The sequence below is a fragment of the Pelophylax lessonae genome (assembly GCF_965119305.1).
Source record: "Pelophylax lessonae genome assembly, chromosome: 8".
NCBI classification, from domain to species: Eukaryota; Metazoa; Chordata; class Amphibia; order Anura; family Ranidae; genus Pelophylax; species Pelophylax lessonae.
In genome coordinates, this window is record NC_138775.1 from 3203247 (window position 1) to 3216225 (window position 12979).

Sequence of the window (12979 nt, forward strand, 5' to 3'; positions counted from 1 at the left end):
TTCCAATTCTGCGCAACTTACAACAAGACATCATTATTAGGAGGAATCCGAGGGAAATTACCAGAGACGGCTCGCCAATGCTCAACACCACGCGCGCTTCCTCCGAGACAGGCCAACGCTCAATGCCACGGGCGCTTCCTCCGAGACAGGCCAACGCTCAACGCCACGGCGCTTCCTCCGAGACAGACAACGCTCAACACCACGCGTGCTTCCTCCGGGACAGGCCAATGTTCAACACCACGCGCGCTTCCTCCGAGACCGGCCAATGCTCAACACCACGCGCGCTTACTCCGAGACAGGCCAACGCTCAACGCCACGGGCGCTTCCTCCGAGACAGGCCAACGCTCAATGCCACACGCGCTTCCTCCGAGACAGGCCAACGCCACGTGTGCTTCCTCCGAGACAGGCCAACGCCACGCGCGCATCCTCAGAGACAGGCCAACGCCACGCGTGCTTCCTCCGAGACCGGCCAATGCTCAACACCACGCGAGCTTCCTCCGAGACAGGCCAACGCCACGCGCGCTTCCCCCGAGACAGGCCAACGCCACGCGCGCTTCCCCCGAGACCGGCCAACGTTCAACGCCATGCGCGCTTCCTCCGAGACAGGCCAATGCCACGCTCGCTTCCTCCGAGACAGGCCAACCCTCAACGCCACGCGTGCTTCCTCCAAGACCGGCCAATGCTCAACACCACGCATGCATCCTCCGAGACAGGCCAACGCCACGCTCGCTTCCTCCGAGACAGGCCAACCCTCAACGCCACGCATGCATCCTCCGAGACAGGCCAACCCTCAACACCACGCGCGCTTCCTCCGAGACAGGCCAATGCTCAACACCCCGTGCGCTTCCTCCGAGACCAGCCAATGCTCAACGCCACGCACGCTTCCTCCGAGACAGGCCAATGCTCAACACTACACGCGCTTCCTCCGAGACCGGCCAATGCTCAACGCCACGCGCGCTTCCTCTAAGACAGGCCAATGCTCAACACTATGCGTGCTTCCTCCGAGACCGTCCAATGCTCTATGCCACGCGCGCTTCCTCTGAGACAGGCCAACCCTCAACGCCACGCGCACTTCCCCTGAGACCGGCCAATACTCAACGCCACGTGCGCTTCCTCCAAGACCAGCCAACGCTCAATGCCACGCGGGCTTCCTCTGAGACAGGCCAACACTCAACGCCACGTGCGCTTCCTCTGAGACAGGCCAACGCTCAACGCCATGCGCGCTTCCTCCGAGACCGGCCAATGCTCAACGCCACGCACGCTTCCTCCGAGACAGGCCAATGCTCAACACCACGCGCGCTTCCCTGAGACCGGCCAATGCTTAACGCCACACGCGCTTCCTCCAAGAGCGGCCAGTGCTCAATGCCACGCGCGCTTCCTCTGAGACAGGCCAACGCTCAATGCCACGCATGCTTCCCCAGAGACCGGCCAATGCTCAACGCCACGCACGCTTCCTCCGAGACAGGCCAATGCTCAACACCACGCGCGCTTCCTCCGAGACCGGCCAATGCTTAATGCCACACGCGCTTCCTCCAAGACCGGCCAATGCTCAATGCCACGCGCGCTTCCTCTGAGACAGGCCAATGCTCAACGCCACGCACGCTTCCCCAGAGACCGGCCAATGCTCAACGCCACACGCGCTTCCTCCAAGACAGGCCAATGCTCAACACCACGCGTGCTTCCTCCGTGACAGGCCAACGCTTAACGCCATGCGCACTTCCTCCGAGACCGGCCAACGCTTAACGCCACACGTGCTTCCTCAGAGACAGGCCAACGCTCAACGCCACACGTGCTTCCTCCAAGACATGCCAACGCTCAACACCATGCGCTCTTCCTCCAAGACAGGCCAACGATTAACGCCACGCACGCTTCCTCCAAGACAGTCGCCGGATTTTCTCCAGCTCACATGGGGGAGGAGGAGCTGAACTGCACCTATGTGGTCAACATTTAGAAACGGCATCCCGTCATGGAACGGAAGGTTGTGAATGACTGAATGCGAAACAGGGAAATGCGGTGCAATAGTGGAGTGGCTGGGGAGGCTAACCAATCAGGCTTCTGCTTTCATCCTAATGGAAAGATGAAATAAGCACCTTGGGGGCGGGGCCCCAGTGTGCTGTATCTGCTGGAGTTCACATAATGTCACATCGTGCCTCAAAGCCGGCTTTAAATTTAGATCCTGATGGGTTAACATAGTTATATTGTTACATGGTTACATATTTATATAGTTATATAGTTATGTTGTTTAGTTATATGGTTACATGGTTACAAAGTAACATAGTTACATGGTTACACAGTTATATAGTAAGTCAGCTTAAAAAAAGACACAAGTCCATCCAGTTTGGGTTTACAAACAGGAATTCATGTGCTTTTTTACAACATTGGGAGGTCTGAACTAATAAAGGTTTTTAGAGCCAAAGGCTTAATTTAATTGTAATAATTGTAATGATCTTTTTATTTTCTTGTGTTGCTGCAGATGAGCTGCTTTAGGAAAAGGGATGAGTGAAGCAATTTTGCTAATTAATTTGGCCACTTTGTATTTTGTAGACATTTTTGGTAATTTTAGTTTCCTCATCCAGATTGCTCAGGTAGATTGTTTTGGGAAAAAATATCACAAGGGTTTATTTTTCAAAGAAAACCGTGTGATCACCATGTAAGGTCAACATACTCAAACGTCAACCCTAACCTGAACTCCGCGCATCCAGGATTTGATTAGAAACTGTAAATTTTATTTATTTTTGTTATATAAAAATATATATTAATATATATTATTTATATTATATATTTTATATAAAAATATTTATTATATATTTATTTTATTTCATGTATTCATATAGTGCTGACAATTTACACAGCACTTTTTATACAGTATACAGTATCTGACAAAAGTAAGTACACCCCTCACATTTTTGTAAATATTTTATTCTATCTTTTCATGTGACAACACTGAAGAAATGAAACTTTGCTACAATGTAAAGTAGTGAGTGTACAGCTTGTATAAGAGCCGGTTTACACTGAGGCGACACGACTCCTTACTACTTCGGGGGCGACTTGTGCATTACCATGCACCACGACTTCGGAGTGACTTGCAGGGACTTCACATAATGGAAGTCTATGCAAGTCGCTCCAAGGTCGCCCCGAAATAGTACAGGACCCTTTTTCTAAGTCGGAGCGACTTGTGTCGCTCCTATTAGAACGGGTCCTGTAGCGGTCAATGGACCACGAGGGAGCGCGACTTGTCAGGCTGACAAGTCGCCTGACAAGTTGCGCTAGTGTGAACCGGCTTTAACAGTGTAAATTTGCTGTCCCCTCAAAATAACTCAACACACAGCCATTAATGTCTAAACCGCTGTCAACAAAAGTCAGTACACCCCTAAGTGACAATGTCCAAATTGGGCCCAAAGTGTCAATATTTTGTGTGGCCACCATTATTTTCCAGCACTGCCTTAACCCTCTTGGGCATGGAGATCACCAGAGCTTCACAGGTTGTCACTGGAGTCCTCTTCCCCTCCTCCATGATGACATCACAGAGCTGGTGGATGTTAGAGACCTTGCGCTCCTCCACCTTCTGTTTGAGGATGTCCCACAGATGCTCAATAGGGTTTAGGTCTGGAGACATGCTTGGCCAGTCCATCACCTTTACCCTCAGCTTCTTTAGTAAGGCAGTGGTCATCTTGGAGGTGTTTGGGGTTGTTATGTTGGAATATTGCCCTGCCCCCCAGTCTCTGAAGGGAGGGGATCATGCTCTGCTTCAGTATGTCACAGTACATGTTGGCATTCATGGTTCCCTCAATGAACTGTAGCTCCCCAGTGCCGGCAGCACTCATGCAGCCCCAGACCATGACACTCCCACCACCATGCTTGACTGTAGACAAGACACACTTGTCTTTGTATTCCTCACCAGGTTGCCCCCACACACGCCTGACACCATCTGAACCAAATAAGTGTATCTTGGTCTCATCAGAGCACAGGAGATGGTTCCAGTAATCCATGTCCTTAGTCTGCTTGTCTTCAGCAAACTGTTTGTGGGCTTTCTTGTCCATCATCTTTAGAAGAGGCTTCCTTCTGGGATGACAGCCATGCAGACTGAGTTGATGCAGTGTGCGGTGTATGGTCTGAGCACTGACAGGCTGACCCCTCCCCCACCCCTTCAACCTCTGCAGCAATGCTGGCAGCACTCATACGTCTATTTCCCAAAGACAACCTCTGGATAGGACGCTGAGCACGGCACTCAACTTCTTTGGTGGACCATGGTGAGGCCTGTTCTGAGTGGAACCTGTCCTGTTAAACCGCTGTGTGGTCTTGGCCACCGTGCTGCAGCTCAGTTTCAGGGTCTTGGCAATCTTCTTATAGCCTAGGCCATCTTTATGTAGAGCAACAATTCTTTTATTCAGATCCTCAGAGATTTCTTTGCCATGAGGTGCCATGTTGAACTTCCAGTGACCAGTATGAGAGAGTGAGAGCGATAACACCAAATGTAACACACCTGCTCCCCATTCACACCTGAGACCTTGTAACACTAACAAGTCACATGACACCGGGGAGGGAAAATGGCTAATTGGGGCCAATTTGGAGAATGTCACTTAGGGGTGTACTGACTTTTGTTGCCAGCGGTTTAGACATTAATGGCTGTGTGTTGAGTTATTTTGAGGGGACAGTAAATTTACACTGTTATACAAGCTGTACACTCACTACTTTACATTGTAGCAAAGTGTCATTTCTTCAGTGTTGTCACAGGAAAAGATAGATGAGAGGGGTGTACTTACTTTTGTGAGATACTGTATATATTGTACAGTTACATGCAGGAAAAAGTCATCAGAGAGGCATAAAGTTGTTGAAACTTCCCAGATTCTATAAGCTCAGGCGTGCCAGCGTGATTAAGGCCTATGTGAGAGACTAACCACAATCATTAACTATACAGAGAAGCTCATTGCAGTGAAATGCAGGAACTACTATGGTGACTACAAATCCTCTTTCCTCTTTTAACCCTTACTCTTACCCTAACTTTTATCCTAACGTTATCCTGAACTCTAACCTTAACTTGTAACAACCATAATGTTAACTCTAGCTCCTACCCAAATTCTAACCCTAACTCTAACTCAGCTCTTACCCTAACTTTTATGCTAACTGTAATCCTGACCCCAACTTTAATCTTAACTCTTACTCTAATACCAATTCTAACCCTAATGCTAGCCCTAACTCTAACCCTACCTGTGACCCCAACTCTTACTCTAAACCTAACCCTAATCCTCTTACCCAAACTCTAACCCCTAATGCTAAGCCTTACTCTAACCCTAATGTAAGGCCTAATGCCAACTCTAACCCTTAGCTCTAACCCTAAATCTAGTCCTCTTACCCTAACCCTTACCCTTACCCTAACCTTAACTCTTTCTCTAACCCTAATACTAATCCTAGCTCTAACCTTAATGCCAGCCCAAACGCTAACCCTAATGCTAGCCCAACTCTAACTCCAACCCTAACTCGTACCCTAAATCTAACTCAAATGCTTACTCTAACCCTAACTCTTACACTAACTTTTATAATAACCCTAATCCTAACCATAATGTTAACCTTCTTAGCGGTATTCCTGAGCGTGGCTCGGGGTTAAATTTCAGAGCCAAAAGCGGTAACCCCGAGCCACACTCGGAGTACCGCCAGAAGCATTGCTGGATCCTGTAAGCAGGGTTACTTACCTTGTCACCGGGATCCAGCGATGTGCCCGGCGTTGTCTAGCGGCAGTTCTTCCTCCCGATCGTCTCCGTGCCCCAGCTTCCGTCTCCTGGGACGTGACGTTCACAGGGGGGTGGAACCGGCGGCAAATTCAAATGTAAAACACACCAAACACACTGATACTGTTCAAAATAAAAAAAATCACATTACATTGCCCCCCAGTGCCCTTTCCTGTAGTTTTACTGTACTTTTTATGTATATATATATATATAATGTATACAGTTGGTTTGGGCTGCTCATTCACAAGAATTACATGCAAAATAATCGTACCGCTTTCAGCACCTAAAATCCAAAAGAATCATCCCGCCAGGGAGGTTAACTCTAACTCTAATACTAGCCCTAACTCTAATCCTAACCCTGACTCTAACTTTAAACTTAACTCTTACTCCAACACCAATTCTAACCCTAATTCTAACTCCAACTATAACCCTACCTGTAACCCCAACTCCTATACTAACCCTAACTCTAAGCCTCTTACCCTAACTCTAACTTTTATGCTACCTCCAATCCTAACTCACCCCTAACTCTTACTGTCTCGTCTGCTCGCTCGGGTCTCCTGGTGGGACGGGAGAGCCTGGGTGGAGCGGTGGAAGGCAGCGAGGATGGGGGGGGTTTGCAAACATCCCCTTCCACTGCTTGTAATAACAGCCGACTGGCTGATTAGCCGCATCGGTTGTCATCACAAGAAAGCTGACCGTCCGCTCTGAAAAACGGCACCGGGGTGACGCCTGCAGCTGCATATCACCCCCCTGCTACAACCCCTTAAAGCCGATGGCGTACAGCTGCGTGATTTTGCGGCAAGTGGTTAGAGGTAAAAACAGAGGGGAAAAAGCCTAAAAAAAAAGAGGAAAGTAATGCAGCCGCCTCATCTTATTGGTCAGCTGCAATGTCTGACATTTCTGGTTTGGGTTTTTTTTTTGCTGCTTTATTATTAGGTTTAAATTGCCATCAGCAGTACGAATATGGGGGAAGGGTTAATTAATTGGTGCAAATACAAATTCATGCACCTTCATAACCTCAGATCACCCCCAATGTAAACAGTGGGGTCACTGGAGGGCACAGGGGTCACAGAGACAATGGAGGCATGCGAGTAGTGGGGTCACTGGAGTGCACAGGGGTCACAGAGACAATGGAAGCACGGCAGCAATGGGGTCACTGGAGGGCACAGGGGTCACAGAGACAATGGAAGCACGGCAGCAATGGGGTCACTGGAGGGCACAGGGGTCACAGAGACAATGGAGGCATGGGAGTAGTGGGGTCACTGGAGTGCACAGGGGTCACAGAGACAATGGAGGCACAGGGGTCACAGAGACAATGGAGGAATGGGAGCAGTGGGGTCACTGGAGGGCACAGGGGTCACAGAAGACACTGCAGCAGGGGGTCTCAGCTTAGGCATAGTGACATGCTGATTGAACATTAAGGTTCCGTTCACATTTGAGCGTGTTGGACGTGTGTGGAAATGTGAGGCGGCAGTGCCGCTCCGGGTTGAACGGGGCCCTAGCTTGGTAACATTGCACCATTTTATGCCAATCAGGGGAGGCCAAACCTGAAAGAGAGGTGAGTGTGACAACCCTAAACTCCTCCCTTTCTGTAAGTACCACCCACTCCTGTCCATTGGCTTAAATACTGAGCTTTCCAGATCACCCCTAATGGGAAAAGTGGGGTCACTGGATTGCACAGGGGTCAAAGAGACAATGGAGGCATGGCAGCAGTGGGGTCCCTGGAGTGCACAGGGGTCACAGAGACAATGGAGGCACTGAAAAAGTGGGGTCACTGGAGTGCACAGGGGTCACAGAGACAATGGAGGCATGGCAGCAGTGGGGTCCCTGGAGTGCACAGGGGTCACAGAGACAATGGAGGCACTGAAAAAGTGGGGTCACTGGAGTGCACAGGGGTCACAGAGACAATAGAGGCATGGCAGCAGCGGTGTCACTAGAGGGCACAGGGGTCACAGAGACAATGGAGGCACGGGAGCAGCAGTGGGGCCACTAGAGTGCACAGGGGTCACATTGACAATAGAGGCATGGCAGCAGCGGTGTCACTAGAGGGCACAGGGGTCACAGAGACAATGGAGGCACGGGAGCAGTGGGGTCACTGCAATGCGCAGGGGTCACAGAGAGTGTGACAACCCTTAACTCCTCCCCTTCTGTAAGTATCCCCCACTCCTGTCCATTGGCTTAAATACTGATCTTGCGTTTTGTGCTTTTTAATCTGCCTAACAACAAATTGGCCCAAAAAAAAGCATACAAACGTAAAGCACAAATCGCTGCAAAAATGCGGTAAAATCGCTGTAAAAAGAACTGCAGAAACGTTTAAAAGCAAACCGCATAGGTGAGAATGTAACCTTTTCTCCGCCCAGAGTTTGACTTTCATTGCAAGCCTGATTTCGGATTTCAGCTCCCACAGACCTCCCCCATACATGGAGCGATTCGGGGCGATCACACCCACTGAATCGCACAGCAATTTCATTACTTGTAAAAGAACGCATGAGCGCGCTAAAGGGTGTTTTATAAATTTGTTCGCCTGGAGTTGTTCTTGAAAATAGATTTTCAATTCCTCAAAGGCGCCGGCGTCCGCCACTTCCTCCCAATAAAAACAAAATAAAAATGGGAAGAAATAAAAAAAAATAATTTGTGCGAACGCCCGACTCTGCCACGGAATGTGGAAAGCGGGGACGCCCCTAACTGTCAGCGCACGTCAGGCGCACTGAACGCTCCAATTCCATCTGACAGCGATGGGCGAGAAAGCGCGAAGCTCCGGAGAGGCGCCTGCCGCTCATTGCGCAGATACGGGGTTATAAGCCGTGCGGCTGGTGGGGATGGCGAGACGGCGGAGAAGGCTAAAGACGCATTGGAAGCCCCGAGCTCCCCGAGAGGCGGGAAATGCGCCACCATGGGGGTGTGAAGACCAGATGGCTGCCTGGATCGCTCAGCGTGAAAATAAACCCCGGGCAATACCAGGGACTACAAGTCCCAGCCTGGCCATTCCAAGGCTCAGACCTCATTCCCACCTCCACGCCGCATGAATGTGCGCGCTTTTATTTGCGCAGCGCGCACAGGACAGCCTGTGCATTTGATGCGCTACATGCAACAAACACACCAAAGAAGCTCCTGAACCTTTCCAGGCGTTGAGCTTCGTGTGTGTTTGCGCAATTGTTGCATTTTTTTTGCAGCGTGCGAAAACGCCACTTTTGGGAAGTCATTGATAATTAATGCCGCCCTAAGCATGTCGCGTGCACACTTTTGCGCATGTTCACAGAGGGATATCACAAGGAATATCACGTCTTCTGTCTGCGTTTGGGGTATCAATAACAATTAATGCCACTGCAAGCGCAACGCATGTACACTTTTGCGCATGTTTACAGAACACGCAGATGTAAATGGATAATACCAAACTGCTTCAGCGCACTTAGGCCCCATTCACGCCCAGCGTTTTCTAAACACGTGTTTTTTTTTTTGCGCACCTTTTGTGCGACACGCATAGGGTAGCCGATTCATGCCCTACATGCGGCAAACACGCCAAAGAAGCTCCTGCACCTCTTCCGGCGTTACACTTCACTCGGTTTATACTGCGCATTTTTGCACAACTGCCGCAAAAGAAAACGCACAACAGTTGATTAATTTGTTAACAATTAATGCCGCCACAAGCGTTCTCTAAATGTGTTTTTTTGCGCACGTTTTTGTGCAACCCATTCATGCCCTACATTTTACAAACACATGAAAGAATCTCCTGCACCTTTTCGGGCATTGATCTTTGCGCAACCATTGCATGTTTTGTCACGTGCAAAAACGTACGTCTTCTGTTTGGTGTAATAACAACAATTAATGCCACTGCATGCGCAATGCATGTACACTTGTGCGCATGTTTACAAAACACGCAAATTTAAATGGATAATAAAAAACTGCTTCAGCGCACTTAGGCCCCATTCACGCCCAGCGTTTTCTAAACACTTCTTTTTGCGCACGTTTTTGTGCGATGCATAGGGCATTCATGCCCTACATGCGAAAAACACGCAAAAGAAGCTCCTGCACCTCTTCGGGTGTTACACTTCACTCTGTTTTTATTGCGCATTTTTGCACAACTGACACGAGCAAAAGCGCAAATCTGCTGACCGCAATAAGGTATCATTAACAAATAATATCGCCCTAAGCATGTTGCGTGCACACTATTGCGCATGCTCACAGAACACGCAAATGTCAAGGGATATTGCAAAAGGACTTCAGCACACTCACGCCCAGAGATTTCTAAACGCTATTTTTTTGCGCACTTTTTTTGTTGCAACACGCATAGGGCAGCCCATTCATGCCCTACATGCGAAAAACACGCAAAAGAAGCTCCTGCACCTTTTCGGACATTGATCCATGTGTTTTTGCGCACATGTTGCATGTTTTGCCGTGTGTCAAAATGCACGTCTGCTGGTCACGTTTGGGGTGTCATTAACAATTATTGCCGCCCCACATACGTTGCATGCACACTTTTGCGCATGTTCACAAAACACGCACAGGTAAATGGATATTTCTAAAGGACTTCAGAAAACAGGCCCCGTTTACGCCCAGCGTTTTCCAAACACGTTTTTTTGCCCTACATGCAACAAACACGCCAAAGAAGCTCCTGAACCTCTTCGGACGTTACACTTCACTCGGTTTTCACACTTTATACTGCCACAAGCATGTCGCATGCACACTTTTGCGCATGTTCTCAGAACACACAAATGTAAATGGATATTAGAAAAGGACTTCAGCGCACTCAGGCCCCGTTCACGGCCAGCGATTAGTAAATGTAAATAGGAACCGGGGGGGGGGGTTGGGACTTTATATGAAACACGGGATACACACAGATCCTGCGTCTCCATCCCTGTGATTGGATAAAAGAGGAAGGAATTGTCACTTTGGATGAGGCAAGCGGCACACAGATGATGAAACAATGTTGCACAATGACATAATTAATAATTCATAGATAACAAAGTGACCCGGCACATCACAGAGATGAAACATGTTGATTACTGAAATGAGCCGATATACATTCCTTGGCATCAGATTAATTAAGATACATAATTACAAACAATTCCATAAATGTATATATTAGATCAAGATATAAATCTATGATTATAGAACGGCTTCATCCAATAAAAGCTCAACGTGTTTCGTGCGCTCAATGCACTTCCTCAGGAGCAGATGCGGAACATAAATCTGCAATATATCTATAAATGCCTACAAAATCTCACAATTTGCCCAGAAATAGGACGGGGGGGGGGGGAATCTATCCACCCCCAATGACTTACAAATCAGCTCAAGGTTCAAGATGGTGCTGGAAGTAGAGGTAGCTGTGTATGTGTCTGTCCTTGGAGCTGTGGGAGCATAGCCAGTCTGATCACTGGGGGAGGGGAGACTGAGGAAATGCCTCCTCCTTCTACAAAGTTACAATGTACAGTCTGATCACTGGGGGAGGGGAGACTGATGAAATGCTTCCTCCTCCTTCTACAAAGTTACAATGTACAGTCTGACCACTGGGGGAGGGGAGACTGATGAAATGCTTCCTCCCCCTTCTACAAAGTTACAATGTACAGTCTGATCACTGGGGGAGGGGAGACTGAGGAAATGCCTTCTCCTCCTTCTACAAAGTTACAAAGTACAGTCTGATCACTGGGGGAGGGGAGACTGAGGAAATGCCTTCTCCTCCTTCTACAAAGTTACAATGTACAGTCTGATCACTGGGGGAGGGGAGACAGAGGAAATACCTCCTCCTTCTACAAAGTTACAATGTACAGTCTGATCACTGGGGGAGGGAAGACTGAGGAAATGCTTCCTCCTCCTCCTTCTACAAAGTTACAATGTACAGTCTGATCATTAGGGGAGGGGAGACTGAGGAAATTACTCCTCCTCTTTCTACAAAGTTACAATGTACAGTCTGATCACTGGAGGAGGGGAGACTGAGGAAATGCCTTCTCCTCCTTCTACAAAGTTATAATGTACAGTCTGATCACTGGGGGAGGGGAGACTGAGGAAATGCCTCCTCCCCCTTCTACAAAGTTACAATGTACAGTCTGATCACTGGGGGAGGGGAGACTGAGGAAATGCCTTCTCCTCCTTCTACAAAGTTACAATGTAGAGTCTGATCACTGGGGGAGGGGAGACTGAGGAAATGCCTCCTCCTCTTTCTACAAAGTTACAATGTACAGTCTGACCACGGGGGGAGGAGAAACGGAGGAAATGTCTCCTCCTTCTACAAATTTACAATGTACAGTCTGATCACTGGGGGAGGGGAGACTGAGGAAATGCTTTCACCTGCCTGCAGCAGACTGGTGACATCATCTCAGCCTAGGTAAGGTTAGCAGTTTGATTGGATATTTCACTTGTTGCTTAGATTAGGTGAAGAGTGAAAAGTTTGCGGCTCATTTATACAAACTGAACAAAAAATGGATCCATGGAGAGGAAAAGAAAGCGGCGCTCATTTCTTACATCAGCCAATCATAAATAACCTCCAAATTTCCGTGTCGTGCCGGGGACTCTGCGGTTTCTAAAGCAATTAATTCCGGGGTAATGGATGGCGGGACGCGGCCCTAATTTGCGTTCTATACGTCTGGAGGCGCGAGGCTGACGGCTCCTTTAAAATATTGATACGCATCGAGTCCCGGAGAAGATATTTTATTGGAGCGCCAGACTGCGGCTCCGCGTTTAATAACCTTTCCAACTTTTATTGCAAATTTAATTCAGTAAATCCTGTTTACTAGACAAGGCCGGCGGTCGGCTTTGTCAGCCCCTTAAAAATGTATTTCTTTTTTTTTTTTCGGCTGGCAACTTTATAAATCAAACGTAGCGAAGGCGGTGATTTTACAATGGCGTCCATGATATAACCAAACGCCAGAATTATTTTATAATTGAAAGTTGTATCACAACCTGCCATAAACTCCAAACTACTCACTTCCCCCACAATGACTGCATTATTATTGGCCGATCGGATCCCGAGGATGGCGCAAATGTTACAATATGTTCCTCGGTCCCGCTCAGATAACTGTTTAGGGGCTGGCCCTTTAAGATGTGGAGATACGGACTGTTGGTCTGAAGGTCATTAGGAATCACACAGGACAAGTGGGATTGGTTGTAGAATTTAGGATGGGAGGATACGGGTCAGAACTCTGCCAGTACTATGAGATTATGGGAGCATACGGGTCAGTACTCTGCCAGTACTATGAGATTATTATGGGAGGATACGGGTCAGTACTCTGTCAGTACTATGAGATTATTGTGGGAGG